The sequence below is a fragment of the Rhagoletis zephyria genome, unplaced genomic scaffold, assembly GCF_001687245.7.
Source record: "Rhagoletis zephyria isolate East Lansing unplaced genomic scaffold, Rhagoletis_zephyria_1.1 Rzeph_scaffold_01605, whole genome shotgun sequence".
Classification (NCBI taxonomy): Eukaryota; Metazoa; Arthropoda; class Insecta; order Diptera; family Tephritidae; genus Rhagoletis; species Rhagoletis zephyria.
The window spans coordinates 90308-114527 of NW_016158689.1; the positions used below are offsets into that span (position 1 = coordinate 90308).

Below are 24220 nucleotides of genomic sequence, written 5' to 3' on the forward strand. Positions count from 1 at the left end.
CACTATACTTTTTGAAACTATTTGGAGTTAATTATTTTTTGGTGATTAAAAGCAACCCTGCGTGCTTGGAAGGCGTGTGTACCAATAGTTTCATCCCTAGCATATTCATCCCCGAGGAAGGCAGTCGCCAAATTCACCGAAGGTTGTTTACTGGTTATATTGTGCTCCCAGCATGTTCGGGTTCGAATGTCGTCAGAGGCAACATGCAATTTTTAATTTTTGTGTTTGGTTTTTATTAATTTCAAAAAAAGCATCTGTGAAGTGAAGAACAAAAGCGTGAACAAATGAAAAAATATAACAACAATGTCATTGGAGTATGTTGAAGTAGTTTTGTGCTACTCTGATGTAATGCCGAGAAGGAGTATATGGTCCTGCCCTAGGACATCGCAATGTTAATTGGACCATATTTTTTATATGAATTGTGGTTAATTTTGGAGTACTCCTTGGTCCTTCGGGAGTACTTTTTATATGCATTCATGGAGTAGTCGCGATTTTTGCAGGGCAATAGCTTTTTGTATTAGGAATGGTGATATATTGTTTAAGTCTTCTTTGTTATTAGATCTAGACATAAGTAGGTATATTGGCTCGTTTGATGTAAAGTTTGATCGTTTAGTTTTGTCCCATTTGTGTGAGGGCAAATTGGGTATATTTTGTCCATTGTCCGGTGGTTTTTTCATTTTGAATGAATAGTTAGAGATCTTTTTTTATTTAACAAATTGTGAATTCACTTGGGCATAGTTGTTAATGCAATCGTTTGTATTTCTTTATTCACTAATTGTTAATGTGCTTCTCACAGGGTAGTTGGTAGTCGTATTTTTATGTTTTGCTTTTGGATAGGCTTCCGCGAAAATACGTACGTGTACTTTGAGCAGTAGTTTGAGACTGTACTTACGAAGTAAACGTCTTGGTTGTTCACCAAACCGGTCTATAGTTTTATCAATAATCTCAGATTGGTTCTCTAATACAAACTTTCGATGTACACTTAGAAGACACAAACGTAAAGACAAAGTAATAAAGAATTGAACTATAAATTTAACTATTAGTTTACCGTTCTATCCATTTTTGCTAATTTGTTAGCATTAAGTGTATGATTTTATATACATATATCAGGGGTGTGCAAGGCCGAGGCCGAAAAGATCCACCTGTAAATTCTAAATGCTACAGAGAGTCACAAAAAGAAAAATTTTATTTTTAAATAAAATTATTATTAGAAATGAAAAACATTAATTTTATTATTATTCTAATGTACGTAATACGCGATATCCTTTTGGCCAAATTTTTAAAATCTGGGTTTACGTCAATTAAAGCCGTTCGTAACCGCTCTGTTAAATGTTAGTTAGCAATAGGTACCTTCGTTTAAAATCTCCAGTAAAAAATGCCCAACAGCAAAATTCTGGAGAAATGTCATCTGTCCTCTCACAGGAATAATGTCCAAAATAGTACGCGAATTGCAGACACTTGCAAGTTAGACGAACAGCTGATAGAAATTTTGTTTACATTCAAAAGTATAAAATTAAAAACGTTTGTTTTCTACAGACCCCGAAGTCTTATCCTGACACAGTTCACGGATTAAATGAATAAATACTTACTTCTTACATGTTTAATTAGTCGCATTTTACTATTTTAATTTCCAAACCATCAAATTCAATTAAGGGATTTGGGTAAATTCCAACCAGCTGTTTTTGATCAGCTGGTTTCTTGTTGGCAAATTGCTGTTGGCAAAAATTTTTCCAGCAGAAACTAGCATTTAAATGTCATTTTGCTGTCTCAATTTCCCTACATAGCAAGTTTTTTGGGTCAAGTACAAAAAGCTTATCGTCGTTTAAAGTGCAAAACCGCGTATCAACAAAATGCAAAACCGCGTATCAGCAAAATGAAAAACCGCGTATGTGAAGTTGTAGAAATTATTTTCTAGAGCGTATTTCATATTTCAAAATGGTTCTCTTTTTTATAAAGCAATCGCATTTCTGGCTAGTATATTTCAGGACGACTGGATAAGGATTGAGCCAAGAGTTTGTGTGAGCAAATCCAATTTTTGGCAGCCAATGTCAGTTACGCGGTTTTGCAGCATGACGATACGCGGTTTTGTACTTTAATCGACGTTATAGTTTATGAGGTGGGTTTTGTCAAAGGCTGAGGTGAACTCAGCCGATCCAGAGTCCAGCGAAGGTCCCACTAACCCCCACCAAATAAAACACACTATCTTCGTGTATTTACTTCGAACACACACACACACGGCGCTGCGACTAGAGTGCTAGCAACCTTATGTCCAAAGAGAGGGAGAGCGAGAGAGAGAGAGATGACGTTCATTGTGGTCGTGCGGTCGGGTCGGAGCGGATGACGGCGAGAGCGCTAGCAGCACGGCGGAAGGCTCTCAGGAGCGGCGGAGCAATGGTGAGGGCGCTAGCAGTGCGGCGGGTGACTCTTGGAAACGGTTGAGCAACGGTGAGAGCGCACGGCGGGTGACTCTTGGCAACAGCGGAGCAACGGTGAGAGCGCTAGCAGCGCGGCGGGTGATTCTCAACAACTGTTGAGCAACGAGGGCGCCCCGACGGGTGATATTCGGCAGCGGGTGAATTCTGACAGCAACGGGTTGTTCGTACTGGCGCTAGGCAACCGGTGGAGCGAAGCGACCTAGCAAGACTCAGGCACCGCCGCTCCCATTATCGAACTCTACACGAGTAGGGGCTGGAACGGATCGGTGGCGTTGGAGGCTCAACCAGCCGGTGACAAATAAGGATGCCTAAAAGGCGTGCAATCCCCGGTCAGCCGGCGGGTTGAGTCGCGATTGGTTACCCCGAGCTTGGCTTGGCTGGCCGGCAAGACATTAGTACGCAAGCACACCACCCGCTCACCGACCAGTCAAGTCAGCTACTCACCTAGCAAGACTGACCAGACTGCGCACTTGTTAAGTNGCACAGTTCGCATTTATATCAACGAGAAGCTTATTAGATTTGTTTTCGTTTGTACTACATACATATGTGCATATATGTTTTTTTCTTTTTTGTTTTTGTTTCGAAGGGGGAATCTTACATAGATACCGCCAACCATGGACGGCATGCACGATTCATACTGCTCGCTAAAGGTACACCTCATTCGGGACCGCGCACAGACAGTATTATCTTACTATACTGGACTTGCGAAACAGTACGCCTACGTACTATACCCTTAACTCCGACTTCTGTAGCTTGTATTTGGCCCTGCGGGACCGCCGTTAAGCATTACTTCGCAGGGCTAAGAAAGGCCAGAGTTATTCATCACTTGCGCATCTGCACATCTCCGCTGCCACTCTTTCTTTCTTAACTCCTGGAGCGCTACTGCAGACCATTCCTTCATCTTAGCCCACACCTGTTTCGATTTCAGCATGTGGCTCACAATGTTATCGGGTGTCATCCTTTCTTCTATTGGTCTCTCTATGGTTGTTCTCTCAGCTGCATATCTCAAACAGAAGAAAAAGATATGCTCTACGTTTTCACCGACACTGTTGCAGAAGGAGCATTCTGTCGCATCGTCGTTACCAAATCTGAGGAGGTACTTCCTGAAACAGCCATGTCCTGTCAGGAACTGCGTCAGATAAAAGTCTGTCTCTCCGTGTCTTCTCTCGACCCAGGCTTGCACGTTCTTGATGAGCCTATACGTCCATCTTCCTTTTCTTGCCGCGTCCCATTGTGTTTGCCACTCGTCGAGGCTCATTTGTCTCTCCTCTTTGCGTTCGTCAGCCGTTAGTGGCCTATTCCTGCTTTTTGTTCTACTGTAGACTCTGCCTAGCTCCGAGGCCATTATGTCCGGCGGCATAATGCCAGATATAATACCAACCGATTCATGCGACACTGTTCTGAAAGCACAGGCAACTCTAATAGCGCTGAGCCTAAAAACTGATTTCACCTTATTGGCATATGTTTTTTGATGCAGGGCTGTTCCCCATATAGGCGCCGCGTACATCAGTACTGACTGGCTTACTTTAGCCAGGAGCGCTCTCCCACTCTGACTAGGGCCGCCAATGTTTGCCATGATTCTCGCTAACGCCGCTGTCACTGCAGCCGCCTTACCACAGGCTTTTTCTATATGCGTCTTGAAGTTGAGTCTCGCATCAATCATCACACCAAGGTACCTCAGCCACGATTGCGTTTCGACATTGTAGCCATCAATGTTCAGGGTGATTGTTTCTAACTGTTTTCTGCTCGTAATAAGCACCGCCTCCGTTTTCTGCCCCGCAAGCTGGAACTTTGTCATCGTCAGCCACTCCTTGATCTTCGATGCCGTCTCATTGCAGATACTCTGAATCTGGGAAAGTTCTTTGGCAACGATAGTCACGGCAATATCGTCAAATTATCTGGGCTTCCTTTGGCAGTGGGAGGTATAATACCCCATCGTACAGCACATTCCATAACAATGGGCCTAATACGGAGCCTTGTGGCACTCCGCCCGTCACAACGTAGTATTTGGGACCTTCGTCCGTGTCGTACAATAGCAGTCTGTCAGACAGGTAGCTATTTATTATGCGCAGTAGATAGGCCGGTGTTTCCTTTGCCTCCAATGCTCTCATAATGTGTGGCCAGTAGCCTGAGTTGAGAGCATTTTGTACATCAAATGTGACAACTGCACCATATTTCTTATCGCCATACATCCATCTGGCGCCCTCTATGGCCTTGCCCGCAGTGCCCGTCAATTTTCCAATTGCATCTATGGTGGAACGATGTTTCCTAAAGCCAAATTGATTTTCAGACAAGCCAGGCATCTCACCTCTACATTTAATTTAACGTGTGCAAATCAGCCTCTCCAGTATTTTGGCCATCGTGTCGATCATGCAAAGTGGCCGGTACGCATTCGGCTCACCCGCCGGTTTATTCGGCTTCTGAAGTAGGACCAGGCGCTGCTTCTTCCATACTTTCGGAAATACTCCTTCATTCATGCACCGCGTATAAAGCTCAGCGAAAATCTTCGGGTTATCTATACATATAATAACATTGTAACAGGTCGATGTCTGTACATTAGAGATATTAAAGAAAAATTAATGCGGAGGGTCTTTATTAGAGCACCAGAAGCCAAATCAACCATTTTTAGAATTTTTGTCTGTCTGTCTGTATGTTCGTTCGCGCATCACTCGAAAACCAATGCATAGATTTGAATGCAGTTTTCACCGATGTATTGCTAGAGCTCTAACTTAAAATATAGGAAGAAAAAATTAGAGAGTTGCCACCTGTGTTTAAAATTTCAGTTCAGGTCAATTGATACGGTAAAGTGAATACTGCAATATGGCTGTCAAAAGAAAGAAATTTACAAAGGCTTACAGCTGAAAATATTTTTGTGGAAGGTTGCCACCTATTTGAAAACTTTAATTTAATTTAATTGATAGCATAAATTAAATATTGCAACATTGGCATCAAACTAAAGAGGCTAGGAAATTTTAATGCTAAAATATTTTTAGGGGATTTGCCAACTGATTGAAAAATTGTATTCATTAAAGTTTGTATAAGAAATGAAATATTGCAATACGAATATTAAACTAAAGAGGATTAGGAAGCTTACTTTTGAAAATATTCTCGAAGCGGGTTTGAAAACTTTAATTCAGTTAAATTTGTAATATAAACTAAGTGTTGCCATACGGGAATCAAACGAGAGTATTTGAGAATAATAAAATTGCAACAGGCCGATGTTTGTCCATAATAGATGTTAAAGAAAAATTTATAGGGGGTTTATTAGATCAACAGAAGCCAAATATAAAATTTTGGTATGTTTGTCTGTATGTTTGTGAGAGTACCACGCAAAAGTTAATGTATGGAATTAAATGCATTTTCACCGATGTATATATTGCTAGAGCTCTAATTGAAAATATAGAATCCATTTTTTTTTTGTTTTAGTTTATCGTCGATCATTATTCCTGGGTATTTGAACGTATTAACTTTCTCAAAATTTCGCCTCGATATAACCACAAACTTATTTTTTTTTTATTTCTGTGTGGAGGGTTTTTCGCTAAAAAAAATTAAAACTTTTCGTTGTTGCCGCCAAAAATTAAGAAATCGTCTCACGTTTTACAATTTCATACAGTTCTCTTTACAATGTATTTCACTAAACTACTAAATGGCTGCATCGACTTGGTTCATATTTGGCAACACCTTGAAAATAAATATTCTGACCAAAAATTTACTCTGTATGTAGCTCGAGATATTCCTAAAATTCTTATACAGACTGAAACGTAAAAAACCAATATATCTCTAAAACCAATTACGCTGGGGAACTGAACTTAGCACTGGTGCATATATTGCAAATGCATTGGGAAAGGAGCGTGGCTCCTTCCTTCCATACAAACTGAATTTCTCATATAGCTTATCTCTGGAACTGCTTACGCTAACGTCCTGAAATTCTACACAGCTACATATGTTATCAATACCGTAGTTATGGCGAAAAGTGGTAATTATTGGAAAGGCTGGATCGATATACATTTACGTAAACGCACAAGTATCATTCGATTGGGAACCATTTTCTCCTAGATTTCTTAATCTCATTGAACTATTGTAACTTTGTCTTTAATTTTCAGTAAGGTAAAATTTATGTGAAAATTTTGAAGAATTTTTTTAATTTTTCACAAAGTTTTGCTTTTACGAGTTTCGCTATAATCTGTCGTATCTCTATACCTATTTGCATAAAATGATAGCCGTTTTCGTTGTTCGGAATAAACTCAAAAAACACTGAATAGAGTTCCGTCAGATTGTCGGAGGTTATCTTACATACATATATGGTCCAATTACATGCTACTATAAAACTCGCTATGTGGTGCTGGAGTAGAGTTATTTATAAAAATCGTATTTATTAACCGATTTCAAATTTTAAATGTGAGCTATGTACCTGTATGATGGAAAGTCTTTTGATACAAATTTACCCGATTAGTGCCGCTGGACCTAAGGTTGGGATTCATAACACGTATTCATTTTATGGTAAGCAATGGTTTTGCAGAAAATGAACCCAGTGGATGGCGCTGAGGGCGAAATGTATAGAAACCCCGTGTGGTTGGTCTGCTTTGGCACTATGTTTAAGTTATACGAACTTAGTTTTCAGATGTCTAAATGAAGGATGGGGTTAAGTTTTTCTGACGCCCTCATGCACGATCATGCGGTCTGGCTTCTACCCAGAAATCAGTTCATAAATTTTACCACGAATTGGAAAAGCCGTGAATTAAAAAAGAAATATCACCGTAGGTATATCAATTGCTTCATTTGAAAGATACTTAAGAAATCACACGACTCATTTAGCAATGTACCAGGAAACTTTTCAACCTGTGGGACAACGAGGATTCTTGGCCCTCCTATAAAGAAAACGCACTTCTGTGCTCTTGAGTTTCCCTATAAGAACTTTTATTGGCATACACATCGCACCAATGTTGAAGTTGCAAGATCATACAAAAAGATTACGCATGATTGGCAGAGATCTCACAGGTGGAAATAAGACCATCAGTAAAGCTCATGACACCAAAAGGGATTGGTATTCCATATGGTATTACAGCGTTACTATTATTGGCCTATGTGTGAGGAGGATACTGCGCCTTAGTGGTTTCAACTTAAATCAAAAACTTTGACTTTACAGGTTCCCGTCTAGCATGTGTCTAAAGATTTCCTCATCTAGTGTTTCCACCCTCCACCCTTTCGTCTGTGTTTTGTGCAGGCTCCCTCTAATCTGCGCGTGCTTGCCGATTTCCATCATAATAGCAAGGTGGTCGCTATGTGTGCAAAAGTCGCACACCCGCCAACTTGCTGATCCCACTAGTGCGCGGCTGGCGAACGCTATGTCAATTATTGATCTGCGACCGTTTTTCTCGAACGTATTCCTTCCGCCGGTATTGAGTAACACCGCGTCTAGCAAGGAGAACGCCTTAAGCAAAGCATCACCCCGCCTATTTGTATAGCTGCTGCATTGAAGTCACCTGCTAACACGTTTGGCGTTGTAGTTCGGGCTTATTGTACTAGATTATCCAGGATCCTTTCATAGTCTACTTGTGTCACACTCGACAGAATATAGCAACTGTAGAAATTGATTCCACGGATCTTCGCCCGCGTATAATAGCTTTTTCCAAGGAGCGGTTTGTCTTGGAGAGAGTTGCCCCCACAGGTTCATATGGCAGCTTTGTTCCCATGATCAGAGACCCAGTTTCCGACGTCTAGGTTTTTGTACTGCTCGCAAATTATCGCCACATCTATCTTCTGCTCGTATACTGTATGCATCAGTAGCTGCTGTGCTGCTTCACAATGATTTAGGTTGATCTGTACAACTCTCATCTCAACCTTTTGCACGCTGCTTGATAAAGAGTACACTTCTTACTGCCAATTGGGTGGCCCGTATCCTCCTTCCTGTTGCTTTTGCATGCTCCACAGAATGGTTTTTTGTTGCATGCCTTTGAGAAGTGACCCTTTTCGCCGCATTTGATGCAACTTTGACTCCTGTCATCCACGCTGGTGCACGCTTTAGCCATGTGCCCGAATTCCAAGCACCTGAAACACTTCTTTAGGTTCGGCTTTCCTCTTATTCGGCAAACCACCCATCCCATCTTGATCCTCTGGGCGTCCAGCAGTCGTCTTGCATCCAATGCTGGAAGGCTAACCACCGCAGTCTGCATACGCCTTTCTGATGTTTTTGATTGCTCTTTCGTCAAAGAGGTTCAACTCCTTTACTTGCAATCGTATCGCCTCGGCTATGTCTTCCTTCGTGGTAATTTCGTCTAGGTCGCGAATCTCTACCGATACCTCATGGGTTAGCGCTCTGATCTGCGCTTGGACACCTAGCACCCTGCTTATCTCCTTCTCATTTACACCCGCGTTCTTCATCTGCGCCTTTTTCAATTCAAGCAAGATCTCGCCCTTCCCAGTCTTTCTGATCCGAGAAACGTTTACACCGAGTTCCTGCAGAGCATCATTCTTTTTAACAGCCCGAAGTATGTCGCTGTATGACATGTTTCCAGCGCTTACGATGACTATCGCATACGGCCTCGGAGGAGGTGTATAGTTCATCTTCTTCTTCTTGTGGGCTTGTGTCTTGCGTTGGACCTGCGTCCAGTCATTCTCCTTATTCACTTCTCCTTTATCTTTGATATCATCTCCCTTGCTCTCGCTAGCCGTCGCCTTTCGTACTTCCTCGTGGTTGGCTCTATTTTTCTTGGGTGGTGTCTTTCGAGGCAGCTGTTTATCTGTCGCGTACGCTCCACTCTGAGTTGGTGTTCTCCTGAACGGATCAGCTTCAAGCACCTTACTTCCACTATCACCAGGAGTTTGAGTGCCGCAACTTATGATGATGTCATCTCTACTACTGCTATTTTTATTTTTCATTATTTTCTGCATATACTTTCTGTACCAGCGCATCGTGTGTAGGGGGACGGGCCGAAATAGATAGGAACGGGTATACCCTCGGGGACAATGCCCCTACCCCAGTTCCCTGAGGCCTGTCCTTCGCTTTACCGGTTCCGGATAAACACGGACGAACCGGCGCTCGCCCGGGGCAACGCTGGCTACTACTCCTGCATCCAATGCACACTTCCTGACTAAGGCCCGAAGGGGCTGGTTCCTGATACCCACCGCAGCTAACACCTCTGCAGAGCAAGCTCACATCACCCTCTACATTCCAGCAGAAGAGAAGACTGTTGAGATTTCGAGGGGCTCCCAGTGCGCCGCGGAGTGTACCGGTCAATTTAACAGCCGCACCTTACATGGTGTACAGACGCTGACCAGGAAGCCGTCCAATATGGAAACCGTCGCGCCTGGGTTTTTTGTAACTCATCATACCGCTGTATGATGAGGGCGACACATATTTCAAAGAGGCGGTGTCGACTCGCCACTATCACAGGGATTTCATCATACTTGCTGGCTTTTATACCGCGTCCTCTATTCCCTCTGCTCATCGTCGGGGGTTGCTTATTCGTTTAACCTTATTTCGCAACTAACCTGCTACTACAGGCCGTCCGGCTATCCGCGACCTGCCAAAATCATTCGGAATCAGCTCTAACTATTTTGATGAAAGTTTGTACACAGATAATGTTTTGGATTTTAAGGTTATCTGAACAGGCATTATCTCTGAGAAGACTCGTATAAGGTTGCCACTTATTCGAAATTAGTTACAAATTAATTAAAACATCATAATATGGGTATCAAATGGAAGGTATTTTAAAGACCCCTTATTAAAAAATATTTTTAATAGGGTTACCACCTATTTTGCATCGCATATTTATTTAATTTTTTGTTTAGAAAAAAAACGTAAAATATGGATACCAAGAGAAGGTTCTTAAACAATGCTTTCCCTATATAAAAAATGTCATATCTTAGGATAATAGTGTAAGGTTGCCACTTATTTTCGATTCTGCACAATTTATATAAAACGTCGCAATATGGATATCAAATGAAAGGTATTGTTGAAAACTTTGGTCAGAAAATATTTTTTATCAGGGTTTCCACGCTTCTATGTAATACAAATTTTTAGTTTGTTATTTTCAATCAACATTTTTTTATACATTTACATATAGATAGTACATACACGCTCAAGATATGTACCATTCATTCCAGCATATTTCGGAATAGGGTTGCCACCTAAATTTTAGAGTAAGGAATTTACTTAAAAGATATCGAAATCCTTTTTTTTTGGTTTATTTCCAAAATATATTTTAAAGCTATCCAAATCTTGAAAACTTCAAAAAGGATATGCACTCCGGGCAAAGCTCGCAACCTGGTACTATATGTAAAAAGGGCAATATGGATTGGTTTTTTTTTTTTGCTTAAAAACTGAACGGGCACGTTCTACGCGTATAGTTGTTTTCTTCTATTAGTATATAACGGGTGATTTTTTTGAGGTTAGGATTTTCATGCATTAGTATTTGACAGATCACGTGGGATTTCAGACATGGTGTCAAAGAGAAAGATGCTCAGTATGCTTTGACATTTCATCATGAATAGACTTACTAACGAGCAACGCTTGCAAATCATTGAATTTTATTACCAAAATCAGTGTTCGGTTCGAAATGTGTTTCGCAAACCCAATTGCTGCGAACGGCGACGAATCGACATTTCACGGTCTTCAGCAACACTCTCAGAAACAGACGCAATATTCTCTTCTGTACGCACTGTACGCATTCGTGTGGTTGGTTTAATGTCCAATAAAGTAAACTGAGTGCGAAACTTGGTCACAATCGCATTAATTGTTTGCTCACTTGGTCGATTATGTAGACCATAAATCGGACGTAAAGCGAACCGAACACTGATTTTGGTAATAAAATTCAATGATTTGCAAGCGTTGCTCGTTAGTAAGTCTATTCATGATGAAATGTCAAAGCATACTGAGCATCTTTCTCTTTGACACCATGTCTGAAATCCCACGTGATCTGTCAAATACTAATGCATGAAAATCCTAACCTCAAAAAAATCACCCGTTATATATATATATGAGAAAGAAAAATGATAAATTGCTTAAGTCTATTAGTGTTCCAAATATATGATAAGAGAGACTTATAAATGCAAAACTAATCTGTACTCTATGCCTTGGTATTTGACGTGGCGTGGTCTGCCCCCTTTTGAGTGGTTAGGACCGGTTTATTTTTGGACTTTTGTAAACAGGACTTACTTTTCTTCGTGGGGCGCTTCAATTTAAAATGCTACTGGAAGTCCTTCATTTCGGCTTGGAGCTGTTGCGCGCCTGTGGGGTGCTTTCCCCTGGCGGTCTCGCTTTGGCTGTTTTCACGCGGTTCGTTTTCGGCAGTGTACTCTCCGCGTGGTGGGCTGACGGCCGCCGCGTTTTCGCCGTGGATTTGTGACTCTCCCTGTTGTTCGTCGCCCGAGCATGGTTTCTCGCGGTTGATGTCGTTGGCGGTAGGAGGACGCAAGCTGACTGGGGTTGATGGTGCAATTTTAACGGTGACCATTTCTTGCACGGCCAATACCGGCTGGTGTGTTGTCGCAGTGGCTGGAATCAGCGGTGGCCCGTGGAAAATCTGGTCCCGATGAATCCGTGGTTTGTTTGGTGGCCGCGGCGTACCAGAGTTGTGAAAAATGCATTAATTTCTTAATGCATTAATGGTATTTAAAGCAATAATGTTAATGTAACAATTTTTTCCAAACTTGGCACAGTTGTTGGCCTGGGTACAGCATACTAAATGGCCGAAAATCGGACAATAACCACGCCCACATCCCAAATAACGGTAATTTAGAGAAATACAAAATTTAATAAATCAGTAAATTTTAAAGCTAATTAACTCAAAATTGATGATTGCACCAATTCTTTAACAAGAAATACGTTTATGACAAAATTTTGGAAAATGGGCGTAGCACCGCCCACTTGTGATCACATATATGTATCTCGCTAACCGTTCTAGCAATTTGTACCAAGCTCGGTATGGTTATTGTGCTTGCCACATAAAAGCAAACCGTTGAAAATTGTTGAAATCGGACTAAAATTGAGGTCGCTTTTCATATAACGGTAAATTTCAGATATGCTTGAAATTTCAATATTTCGAAATTTAAGAACGCTAATTTACTTAAAATGTATACACCCCGGCTTATCATGTAGCGGTAGCTTTCGGAAAGGTGGAAAACTTGCGCCGGGTATTTAATGTTCGGCTCCGCCCGAACTTAGACTTTCTTACTTGTTTTTTCATTAAATTATCCAAGCTAAAGCTAATGAAAAATTTTTAATGCACTAAAATGTTTAATACTTTTGCTCGTTTGCATTATTAAAAACCATTAAATTTTTTTTCTAGTGAAATATAAATAACCTCTTTTGAAGGACTTGGAATAATTACTAATAGTTTTTTCAGCTTTATTATGTGTATTTGTAGAAAAATTCTTCTAAACATTGTTAGATGTTTTATGAAAATAAAAGCCAATGTGCATGAAACTCAGAGTGCTTTTGTAGATTTTTATGTTGATTGTTGATGCATACCGATTGCATATACTATTATGAGCCAAAAACGGACAGATAGCCAATTTAGCAGCGCATGTACACGACTGAGGACCTACTCTTATCTAAATCAATCAATAAACCGTTTTAGTTCCATTTGACAATGTGTTTTTTACCTATTTAACCACAATTGCCATTGAACTTGACATTGTAAAAACCAGCCTTAACGTCCGTCACTATCTTTTTTGACCTTAAAATTCTACCCTCAACGTCAGCAAAGAATTTTTACTTCAAAATAAAATTAGTTAATGGGCTTTTAATCTATATTAATACAAAATGTTGTGTTCGTATGTCACGGTCGTCAAAACTCGAGAACGGATGAACCGATTTGAATATTTTTTTTTTGTATTGTTCGGTACCAGAACCAATGATATCGTAAAAAAACTGGAGGATCGCCACCTATTTGAAAATTTTTAAACCCAAATATATTGATAAAATAAATAAATTATTGCAATATGGGTATCAAATTAAAGAGGTTTAAGAAATATAGCTGCTGGAAGTATTTTTGACGGGGGCTGCCACCTATTTGAGAATTTTAACTCAGTTAATTTGATTAAGTAAATGAAATATTGCAATGTGGGTATCAAATTAAAGAGTGTTAAGAAGGCTTACAGCCGAAAATATGTATCATTAGGGTTGCCACTTGTTTCAAAGTTTAACTAAATTACACTGATGAATTAAATGAAATATTACAATATTGGTATGAAATTAAAGAGGGTTAAGAAAGATAACTGCTAGAAATATTTTTGAGGAGTGTTGCCACCTATTTGAAAATTTCAACTCAGTCAAATTGATAAAATAAATAAAATATTGCCATGTGGGTGTCAAACTAAAGAGTTTTAAGAAGGCTTACAGTCGAAAATATTTTAAAGGAGGGTTGCCACCTGTTAAAAAATTTTGCGCAATTTAATTGATAAACTAAATGATATATTACAATATAGATATTAAATTAAAGAGGTTTAAGAAAGATAACTGCTGGAAATATTTTTTAGGAGGGTTGCCGCCTATTTTAAAAGTTTTAACCCAGTTAAATTGATAAAGTAAATGAAATATTGCAAGGTATAAAACTAAAGAGTTTAAAGAAGGCTCACAGGTGAAAATATTTTAAAGGAGGATTGCCACCTGTTAAAAACTTTAGCGCAATTTAATTGATAAACTAAATGATATATTACAATATAGATATTAAATTAAAGAGGTTTAAGAAAGATAACTGCTGGAAATATTTTTGAGGAGGGTTGCCGCCTATTTGAAAATTTTAACTCAGTCAAATTGATAAAATAAATGAAATATTGCAATGTGGGTATTAAACTTTAGAGTTTTAAGAAAGCTTACAGCCGAATATATTTTTGAGGAGGGTTGTTACCTGTTGAAAATTTAACTAAATTTAATCGATAAAATAAATGACTTATTACAATATAGGTACCAAATTAAAAAGGTTTAAAAAAGATGACTGCTGAAAATATTTATGCAACCTATTTGAACATTTTAACTCAGTTAAATTGATTAAATAAACGAAATATTGCAAAGTGGGTATCAGACTAAATAGTTTTAAAAAGACTTACAACCGAAAATATGTTTGAGGAGGTTTGTTACCTGTTTGAAAATTTAACTAAATTTAATCGATAAAATAAATGACTTATTACAATATAGGTACCAAATTAAAAAGGTTTAAAAAAGATGACTGCTGAAAATATTTATGCAACCTATTTGAACATTTTAACTCAGTTAAATTGATTAAATAAACGAAATATTGCAAAGTGGGTATCAGACTAAATAGTTTTAAAAAGACTTACAACCGAAAATATGTTTGAGGAGGTTTGTTACCTGTTTGAAAATTTAACTCAATTAAATTGATAAAATAAATGAAATGTTACAATATGGGTACCAAACGAAAGGTATTTGCGAAATCTGGATTTGCAAATATTCTAAATAGGATTATGCAATATGTAAAATAAACTGAAAATATTGAAATTAAATGAAGTATTATAACTGGTTCGAAACGGAAAGTGATTGGGAAAGCTTTACTAGAGAATTTATATTAATGTTTCTACTTATCCAAATCCGGACAGTTTGAAAAAAGAGAATTTACGATATCTTATCAAACGAAGTGATAAGTTGGTATACAAATTACGCAATGGAAGAAAATTAATAAAAAGTTACGGATACAAATGAAGAAGTGATAAAAAGCATAACGAAAACATAAAAATATCGCGTGAAATAAAATAATGAAACTTAAAATTGTTGTCACCATTCCTTTACATTATAAAACAGTTAAATTTGAATTATAAACAATTTCGTTCGGTCGCCATAGCGCCATAGGTCAAAACATAGTGGAGCGGCGAGTGAAGCGAGGAGCTTTCATCGAGCAATTAAAAAAGTGTGTGTACGCTTTGCTTTTCACTATACGCTCTTCCCATATATGTAATACTTCTATATTGGCAGTACGTTAAAAGTACATCCGCCAACATTAGAGTGCAGATATATAATGATAGAACGAGAAAACCAACCAACCAATGTACTCAGAATGACATTTGAAAAGAATAAAAAATCAGGAGAGGTGCAGTAATCGTCAATATTTTAGAAAATTAAATTTTAATTAAAGCCAAAAAAAATTGTGTTTAACTTTTAAACAAAAAAGTAAGGAAAAAGGAATCGTGTTGCACGCGTCAGTATGTTATACTATTTACTTACAAATGAGCCGTATCAGGGAAAACGGGCAGACGCTACATGCTGGATAAGGTGCTGGAAAGGAAGGCACGGATCCTCTCATCCTATATTTTAAGAGTGGTTATGGTGATCGCCTCAACTGTAACTTATACATCTCTTGCTGCTTATTCAAATCCGCCGGTTACCACAAAGCTCGCCCAATCACGTTGAGGAAACATTTATTGGTTATTTTATATTTCCATTTTTTTAATATTTGCAATTTAAACCGCTCCTGGAGTGACTTGACAGTGGTTTGTTTGTTATAGGTCACAAATATACATTTATACTAACACAAGCAACATTTATGTGATAGGCTGTCTCCCTTTGATTGCGGAATAAAAACACATAGTGAAGATACGTTACTATCAATATAGAAGTATTAGATATATGGCTATCCCATTGAAACATATGCGATTGAAATCGACGCTTTGCTCGATGCTCTTCGCTCGCCGCTCCACTATGTTTTTGGCCTAAGTATATTGCGAGTAAAGAAATTTTGAATAACATCAGATAATATTATTATGATTATGATTACTATTACTATTGTGAACTCCTGGCGTGTAATTTCTGGTGTATACCAATGACATCGATATCATCGGTAACAAAAACGTCGAAGTCTGTCCTGCCTTTTCCAAGTTGGGTAAAGAAGCAAAGCGATTGGGTTTGGTGATCAACGAAGACAAGACGAAGTATCTCCTGTCATCAAACAAAGAGTCAGAGGAGTCCCGCCTGGACACCCACATTACTGTTGCCAGTTGTAATATCGAGAAAGTAGAGAATGTCGTTTACTTGGGAACCAGCATTAACACCGATAATAATGTCAGTATGGAAATCCAATGCAGAATCACTCTAGCCAACAAATGCAACTTTGGACTGAATAGGCAATTCGGGAGTAAAGTTCTCTCTCGACGTACAAAAACCACACTCTATAAGTCACTCATCATGCCCATGCTGGTATATGGCGCAGAAGCTTAGACAATGACAACATTCGATGAGACGGCTCTTGAAGTATTGGAGAGAAAGATCTTAGGGAAGATTTACAGGCCTCTGCGCGTTGGCGACGGGAGTACCGCAGACGATGGAACGATGAGTTGTATGAGCTTTACAACGAAATGGACATAGTGTATCGAATGAAAATACAGCGGCTCCGCTGGCTTGGCCACGTCGTTCGAATGGGAAGCGACGTTCCAGTTCTGAAAGTATTAAACTCGCAATCCGCTGGTGGTAGCAGAGGAAGAGGGAGAGACCAAGTGGATAAGAACTTGGCTTCACGGGGCATTTCCCATTGTCGTCAGTTGGCACAGAGAGAAACGACTGGCGTTCTTTGTCGACCTCGGCCAAAATGGCTTAGGCGTTTACAGCGCCAAATAAGATTGATTATTTATGGCAACGGTTCGTTCAAACAATTACATAACCTTAGCTATCGCTTCGCCTGGAATTGCTACCAGGTGGAAACATTGCTAATTCAGCTCTTAAGCTGCCATTGAACATATAAATCATCGAAACTCCTACTTGCAATATTTCCAGAACATCCGGTATGGAAAAAGTAGTACAAAAATTTAAACTAATTATTTGAGATCAGTGCACGATGGCACATAAAAAATTGCTTGAGGTCCTTGATCCATTGTCGCGGGATTTGCATGGAAACGTCCAACCATTCGAGAATGTATTGACATTGCCCTCAGGAGATTTTACGCAAACATTGTCTGTAATTTCTTGATTAACACTAGATAAATGCTTACCTGAAATAGTCAACATTGTGGCTAGACGAACATACATATATACACTGCAGCCGAGGGATTTTCGCGACAAGTACTGGACATTGGGAACGGAAAGCTGCGAGCTAACGAGAGATTAAGACGAAATTAATTACAGGCTCAGTGAACGAGCTATTCTTGCTGCGAAAAATACGGATGTCTATCAACTAAATAAGAGTGGTATTGACAACAGTCGTTGCTTGAGCTGGTCTGCTCTTTTACCAGACTGCCAGGCCACTTGCTCACTTTGGTGAACACCACTAATGTTATTCAATCCGGCATTCAAAGTGACAACTGTTTAGCTGAGGGAGAGCTGGAGACCAGGGCTCAAATCGTAATATCCGTTCACCGATCGAAAACCATACGAAAGAAAATTACGTGATACGTCAGGCAGTATAAGCTGAATGAGACAAAGACTACGTTCACGTACGTCATAATCTGAAAAATTTGTTTTTACGTGACGAGTAATACGATATCGTATGTGACGATTCGAGCCCAGGTTTAGAGTTGTGGTCGAGTTAGAGTAGATGAGGAAGTAGGGATTACCTTTGCGAGCGTTTGTGTATCGAGCTCAATGAGTCCGTATGGTTTATAGGTGCACATGAAGTCAGCCACGCACTTCATATGCCTGATATGCGAGAGAGAAAGAGAGAGAGAGAGAGATATGCGGGTAGGCTGATGAAGCGGTAGCGCAAGATGTGACCGTTTCACCGTGTATTCATTGTGAGACTCCATTGGAGGAGTCATGCTCTAGCTGCCTTAGGCTGCTGGGCAATGAGCTGGGATTTATCCAGGGATGCATTCGTGCAGAGCCCCAGTGTGGTTTGTAAGCAGTAGCTTAATACCATGCCAAAAATTACTCTGGGAGTGGAGTGTGGGTGATGCTCAAAGCAACGTGTGATAGCCAAGCTGGATTAGCGTTGACCATAGCTGAAAATGTCAGCGATTTATCACTTCACTAAGTTCAGCGAAGAGATATTTGAGAATTGCATAAAAAATTCATACCCAATTAAACACGAGCGAAGTGCCTTTAAAAACAATGCGTCTGTGTGTTCGCTGTTCTTTGTTTAAGCGGGAAATGCATTAGTCGCTTAAACAATAACATATGCGTTGATAAACACCGTTGTGGAAGAAGACGAATCAGTTAATTATCCAACGGAATTTTTGAACTCGATTGATCTTCCAGGGATGACCCCACATACTGAATTGAAAATAGGTGTACCGTGATAATGTTGCGGAATATTAATCAGCTAAAACTCCGCAACAGTACGCGACTCGCAGTTAAGAAATTGATGAAGAACGTAGTGTAAGTAAAGATCTTTACGTGGCCTTTCAAAGGTGAAAATTCCCATGATTCCGACCGATACACCATTTCCATTTTAAAGATTGCAGTTCCGAATTCGATTGACATTCGGAATCACAATCACTATTGCTCAAGGTTATCCTTTGGAAAAGTGTGGTTTAGAGTGAGATGCGGAATGGTTCTTAGATGTTGCGTGTTCCCGTGTCGGCAAACCAGATATCCTTGATATCAATGCAGAGAATGGAAACACGACGAATATTGTGTGCACACAAGTACTTATTACAAAATCAAACTCATATGAAACGTATGCTTTGTTTCGTTAATAATTTATCATCCATGTAACAGGAATATGCCACAACAAAGCGTGGCAGGGTATAGCTAGTGCTTGTTATAATTTAAATGCAATAAATTATTGCAATAGCATTCATTTTAACATTTTAATGTTAATTCAAAAAAAAAATCATTAACATTATTTCTACGGAATTAATGCATTGAAATTTTCATTTACATTAAATATCAAAAATTAATGCATTAACTTTTTTCATTTACATTAAAATGCTATGCATTAAAAAATTTAATGCATTTTTCACAACTCTGCGGCGTACCCTCAAATGGCGGTCGCCACGGTCGGATGCGTTGTGCCTCGTCTGGCGGAGCTGGATGAGGTTTCCGGCGGCTCATCGCTGTGGTGTGTCTGAAGCGACTAATTCTCAAAACCTGGAACGAGAAGATGGAGAGTGGGTTTGGTTTTGTCGCTGCGGCTTCGGTAGTTGGTTGGTTGTTTATGTGGTGAATGGTTTTAGGTCCTGCAGGTGTGCGTGCGCTGCTTGTTTGTCGAGCCGCTCGGGGTTGTTGAGTTTCACCGTGTTGGTAGATATGTACTTGGCGATTATGTATGGGCCTGAGAATTTTGGAGCAAGCTTCTGTGCATAGTTGTCGGCAGCAGAAGAGAGTGGGTGATCTCGCTTCGTAACCTTCTACCCCACCATAGGTTTCCACGGCCGTCTGCGCAGGCCGTAGTATTTTTTCTGCTGCTTGGCTGCCGCGGTGAGGTGCCTCTTTATCTCCGTCCATAACTCGGTGATGGCTGGAGGTGCTGCGGGGTGCCCCTTTGGAGCGTATGCCGTGACGCTGCTGGATTTCGCCCGAAGTTTAACTCCACGGCGGAAGCTTGCGTGGATTCGTGCTGAGCCGTGTTCATAGCGAAGGCGATCTGGGGGAGCTCCTGGTCCCAGGTGCGGTGATCTGTCTTTGAGCGCTGGGCTATCATGGTTTTTATTACTCGATTGGCTTGCTCGGTCGTGTTTTCGTGGGGGGCGTATGCTGCGGTGAATTTATGTTCTATGCGATGTTCGCCAGGGAATGCTGCTAGCGCTTTGCCAACGAATTGTTTCCCGTTGTCGCTGAGAAAGACGGCGGGGCAGCCGAACCTGTAGATGACTCTCTCCTGGAGTGCTTTGATCACTGCATGGTGGCCATCAATCTTGCAGAGCGTCTTTGTTCCACCTTATACTCGGCGCAGGACAGGCATCTTCGCACGTGCTTGAGTACTCGCGGTACATCCCAGCCCAGTAGTAATTCTGCTGCGCTCGTTTGAGAGTTTTATTGACACCTAGATGGCCGGCCAGTGCGGGGTCATGCACTTCTCGCAGGATGTCTGGTCTACGACTGGTGGGGAAGCAGAGCTTCCATTGAGGTGCGCGGGAGAGCTTGTTGCGCGGCGCGATGTGGCGGAACAGTCTATTGTCGATGACTTGGTAGTCCGGGTTGCGGCTGGGTTGTTGCTGTACGACCTTCAGTTTCCTCTCGTACCAATCGCCGGTGCTGGTTTCCACGGTGTGGAGCGTGTCTTCTCCGTCATCGGTAGTTGTTAGTGGGCATCGCGAGAGTTCGTCCGCTACTATGCTCAGTGCTCCCTTACGGTATTCGATGTCAAAATTATACTGCCGGAGTTCGTCCGGATGGGTTCTGCAGCGAGTGTGGCGATTTCAGCGAGTGGTAGTCGGTGATTACGGTGAAGTGGTATCCTTCCAGGTATGTTCTCATCTTGCGTATCCCCCATAGCACAGCAAGGCACTCTTGTTCGGTGGCTGAGTAACGCTTCTCCAGGTCGTTTAGGCTTCGGCTGGCGTCCGCCACGGCTCTCTCTTGGTCGGAGTGGCGTTGAAACAGGACCACTCCAAGCCCTTCTCCGCTGCCGTCGGTTTGGAGGAAGAAGCGGCGGTTGAAGTCGGGGCAGCAGAGTACTGGCGCGCTCATGAGCTTCTCTTTTAATGTCAGGAATGCATTTGATTGTGATGTGCCCCATACCCAAGCCAGGCCTTTCTTCAGCAGTTGGTTGAGTGGTGCTGAAAGCGTGGACAAATCGGCGACGAAGCGGCGGTACCATGATGCGAGACCGAGGAATCGACGAAGCTCTCGGATGTTCTGAGGCGCTGGCATTTCTCGTACGGCGGATATTTTTGCAGGATCAGTGTGTATGCCCTCGGAGCTAACGATGTGGCCGAGGTAGTGGAGCTTCTGTTGCACAAAGCTACATTTGTCGAAGTTCACCTGCATCCTCTTCCTCTGGAGTCGTTCGAACAATTCTCGTAGGTTGCTCATGTGCTCGTCGAAGGTGTCTCCTAGGACGATGATGTCGTCTAGATACGCGAATACCTTCAGCTGGAGTTCCGGACCGAGAATCGCGTGGAGAGCGCGCTGGAATGTCGCTGGAGCGGAGTGTAACCCGGCATGACTTTCCAACTGGGACGGTGAAGGCGGTATATGGCCGTCATCATTAGGCTAGGGGTATCTGCTAGTAGCCGTTTTTCAAATTAATTGTGGATATGTACTTCGCTTCTCTGAGTTGGTCGAGGATTGTTCCAATCTGGGGCAGTGGGTATGCGTCTGGTTCGCTGGCGGCGTTGAGTTGGCGGTAGTCTATGCACATCCTCCAGCTTCCTTGCGTCTTACGAACTAGGACAATCGGTGACCTATACGCGCTCTTTGATGGTTCGATCCGCTGCCAGCAGCTCATCGATTCAGCATTGATCACCTGTTGCATAGCCGGGTTGCGGGGGTAGTAGCGGTGCTTCAGCGGCCGGTTGTGTTTGAGAGTGATCACATGCTTGGAGGCGGCAGCGACCATCTAGTTTTCCTCCTGGTTGAGTGTTAGTATCCACAGGGGAGGCGGCTATCGGAACTGTTCTGGTGCTGCGTATTTTGCGGGGCGGCTTCACGGTGGCTGTGTTGCACGAACAATCTCTGGAGAGGACCTTATCTCGGTCGCACCTAGAGCTTGACAGTATTTTCGTCCTTCGGCATCAGAAGCGGAGGTGCCCGCGTCTTTTGCACCGCCAGCAGGATTCCTCTCTGCTGCACCTCTCTTCTAGGGGAGCTAGGCTGTGTGCTGCCTGTATGCCATTTCTGGCCTCCTCGCCCTTTAGAAGCTGAAGTTCGTCAGTGAGATCCATCAGATCCTCGATCTTCTTGAACTCTCCCCTCTTGACAAAAAGGCGATATTCCACGCGCAAGCAATCGTAGATGCGCTCCAGGTTATCATCTCCGCTCATAGTCGGGTGTTGGCGTATCAGCGTTTGTAGTGCCAAGATATAATGTTTGACTTTTTCTCGGCTCTGTTGGCGTCGCTGCCGGATGGCTTCTTCCAGCTGGCTCATTAGTCGCCTGGGGAGGAATAACCGCTCGACTTCTGCACGGAATGCTGCCCGCGAGTGGATTTGTGGCTTTCGCACGCGGAACCATTGGAGGGCTTTCCCGCGTAGCCCTTTAGGTAGGGTTGGGAGGAGGTCGTCCAGTGGGATGTGGTAGCTCTCGGCTAGTTCTTCGATTCTCTCCAGGAAGTCGTGTAGCGCGTCGCCTCCTGCGAAGTGTACGTCCCATCGACGGACAGTATTTATCAGCTCGGCGTCGCTGATCTCATTACGTTTTGATGCTATACGCTTCATTTCTCCTGGCTGTGGACTACAGTTGTCGATCCGGACGGTGGGAATAGTGCTGGGGGCAGCTTTACTGGCCTGTCCTCTTCTGCTTTGACCTCTTCTTCTAGGTCTCTCAGTAAATTCTCTGCTGACTTGCGGTTGCGCTTTGCTTTTACATATGCGCTAAGCGCGTTGCGCAGGTCGGCGACTGTGTATCCCTCTACGAAAATTCGGTGTCGCTTGCACTCTCCTATCAACCTCTCCGTCTTTAGCAGGTATATCCAGCTGAGGAAGTCGACTTTCAGCGTATTGGTTTTGCTCTCGCTGGCGCGTGTGTCATCTGTTGGTTGTGGTGTGTTCGGCGAGCCCGCTTCCGCAGTGTTGGTGCTTGTAAAATTTTTTGCACATGCGCCTGCAGAGCTGGGTCCCAGCTCGGGCGCCATTTATGAGGTGGGTTTTGTCAAAGGCTGAGGTGAACTCAGCCGATCCAGAGTCCAGCGAAGGTCCCACTAACCCCCACCAAATAAAACACACTATCTTCTTGTATTTACTTCGAACACACACACACACGGCGCTACGACTAGAGTGCTAGCAGCCTTATGTCCAAAGAGAGGGAGATCGAGAGAGATGAAGTTCGTTGTGGTCGTGCGGTCGGGTAGGAGCGGATGACGGCGAGAGCGCTAGCAGCACATCGGATGGCTCTAAGGAGCGGCGTAGCAACGGTGAGGGCGCTAGCAGCACGGCAGGTGACTCTTGGCAACAGCGGAGCAACGGTGGGAGCGCTAGCAGCGCGGCGGGTGATTCTCAACAACTGCTGAGCAACGATCTTCGGCAGCGGGTGACTTCTAACAGCAACGGGTTGTTCGTACTGGCACTCGGCAGCTCGGCAACCAGTGGAGCGAAGCGACCTAGCAAGACTGAGGCACCGCCGCTCCCATAATCACACTCTACACGAGTAGGGGCTGGAACGGTTCGGCAGTGTCGGAGGCTCAACCAGCCGGTGACAAATAAGGATGCCTAAAAGGGCGTGCAATCTCCGGTCAGCCGGCGGGTTGAGTCGTACTTGGTTTTGGCTTGGCCAGTCGGCGACAAATAGTGCGCCCGAAGGTACACCATTTAGTAGCGATTGGTTACGCCGAGCTTGGCTTGGCAGGCCGGCAAGACATTAGTGCGCAGGCACACCACCCACTCACCGACCAGTCAAGTCAGCTACTAACCTAGCAAGACTGACCAGACTGCGCACTTGTTAAGTCTTTTATACCTGTTGCGCTGTATGCTTGTTGAAAATTCGTCGTGTGCCGTCCCGATTTATGCAGTGTGGTGAGCGAAGTGGTTGATGAGTTATTCGGGCATGCTGCTGGTGTGCTGCTAGCAGCAGCGTTGCCATTTTGGTCCAATGGGACCAAAATTGGTAGGCTCATTATCCTTTGGTAGTTTGGTTGGTAGGATGAAGCTTTTGGTAGGCAAAAGTGAAATTGCAACCAAATTGAGCAATCAAATTTGTTTGCTTAAGATTGCATACTGCCAGTGCTATCTACTATTTATAGTAACTCTAAAAATATCTATGAATGGTAACCCTGTATTCATAGCAAGCAAAGGAAATAATGACA

At 42.3% G+C, this 24220-nt stretch overlaps 1 long non-coding RNA gene across 1 annotated transcript; it reads left to right on the forward strand.

The window, feature by feature from the left end:
- The first annotated feature begins 2462 nt into the window (after positions 1 to 2462).
- LOC108364597 (uncharacterized) lies at positions 2463 to 23485 on the forward strand. The gene is made up of 3 exons (XR_001847784.1): positions 2463 to 2489; positions 23077 to 23082; positions 23328 to 23485. It is a non-coding gene; the product is annotated as an uncharacterized LOC108364597 (long non-coding RNA).
- The last annotated feature ends 735 nt before the right edge of the window (positions 23486 to 24220 follow it).